The following is a 1,527-nucleotide window of genomic DNA, read 5'->3' as shown; positions in this document are numbered from 1 at the left end:
TGATAATATTTGAAGTTTATTGTGCTTGAATTAGGTATAATTTGATAATGATTATAACTTTATTTTTTTTGGTGAATTTAGAATCTCGAAGCTGCGCGAAACTTCGGAGTGTTGCGTATGGTTTTGTTTGATTTTCAGTAAAAGTACTTATTAATTTAATGACTTGTAGATTTTAATATGTGCAAATCTTTTCTTATCTTGTTGATGATTTATTGTGAATACAGAAAAATGTTGTAAACTAATTTTAAACTCAAAGCCTCGATAAATACTTAAAATTATTGATTTGTGTGTTTGATTGTCCAATTTTGATACTCCATTGAAGCAGTTTCTGATGTTTGATTTTACTATTTTTGGTTTTTCTTTAATTTTAAATCAATTGCAATTCAGTTAGATTAAAATGTGTTAAAGTAAACTAAAATTGTGCAATAGTAAACTAAAATTGTGCAAAAGTAAACTATATATATTTGGATCCTACTTTGGCTACACATTATAGTTTATCTAATGTAATTTGAATTGATTGAAGTTAGTGATTTTTTAATGCATTTAACACAGCATTTACAACTGGAAGTAGCTCTGGAGGTGATAAGGAAATACTGGTGCAACACCTGCTTGTCAAAGAAAATGATCTTAACCTTTTAGTGGAGCTTCAAAAAAGGGTTGCAGGAGGTATACTTTTGCTGAAATTGTATCAAGTGATTGTGTATGCAGACATGATTGATGGGTTTATGCTAATATCTGTTGTTGAATGTCAGGGGAGGATTTAAGTGATCTTGCTGTGGAATACTCTATATGCCTATCAAAAGAAGAGGGTGGGGTGCTTGGCTGGGTCAGAAAAGGACAAATGGTATGCTGGTTCTTTAGGCACTTGTTTCTTGGATTGTTTTCAATTTGTTGTGATAGGATGTTATATATCTTGCTCAAGAAATTCAAAATTGTCTCCTCAGCCCTATTATCACCCTGTGTTGTTTGAAAGTCATTGGTACTTTTCTATTGGAAGAAAAAAATTCATGTTTTCGGATGTTTTAGTTTGGATAAAGCTTTCTATGTTTCCGAATGTTCTTGTTTGGAGAAAGCTATTTATGTTTTTGAAAGTGAGCTGATTTGAAGCATCATTCTCATACCAGGTACCAGAATTTGAAGAGGCTGCATTTTCTGCACCATTAGACAAAGTTGTAAGATGTAAAACAAATTTCGGATGGCACTTGCTTCAAGTCATATCCGAGAGGTTAGTTCATTTCAGATTTACTTGTTTAGGCCTGAAAGGTAACTGATTTACATTCTTGATTCTGTACCTTTTTATTGGCAACATTGCTTTAGGGAAGAGGCGTTGCTTGGTGAAGTTCAACCAAGTGAGTTGAATGAGAAACTTCAAGATCCCAATTTCACAGAAACAACACAACTGATCGATGTCCGAGAGCCAGAAGAAATGTATGTCTTTTTTCTGCTGCTTTTTAGATGGTTCTATGCATTACAGTTCGATCAATATCTCTTGTTCTCTGAGTTGCTTGTTTTTATTAAAATGCCCAA

General features: G+C 32.9%; 1 long non-coding RNA gene across 1 annotated transcript; it reads left to right on the top strand.

Annotated features, from left to right (window-relative positions):
* Nucleotides 1-513: 513 nt before the first annotated feature.
* On the top strand, nucleotides 514-1,527 carry LOC110697717. Its single transcript, XR_002506549.1, has 3 exons — nucleotides 514-666; nucleotides 753-844; nucleotides 1,125-1,527. It is a non-coding gene; the product is annotated as an uncharacterized LOC110697717 (long non-coding RNA).

Source organism: Chenopodium quinoa, unplaced genomic scaffold (assembly GCF_001683475.1).
Source record: "Chenopodium quinoa cultivar QQ74 unplaced genomic scaffold, ASM168347v1, whole genome shotgun sequence".
Taxonomy (NCBI): Eukaryota; Viridiplantae; Streptophyta; class Magnoliopsida; order Caryophyllales; family Amaranthaceae; genus Chenopodium; species Chenopodium quinoa.
Note: the sequence above shows the minus strand (reverse complement) of the source record. Positions and strands in the feature narration are given on the sequence as shown.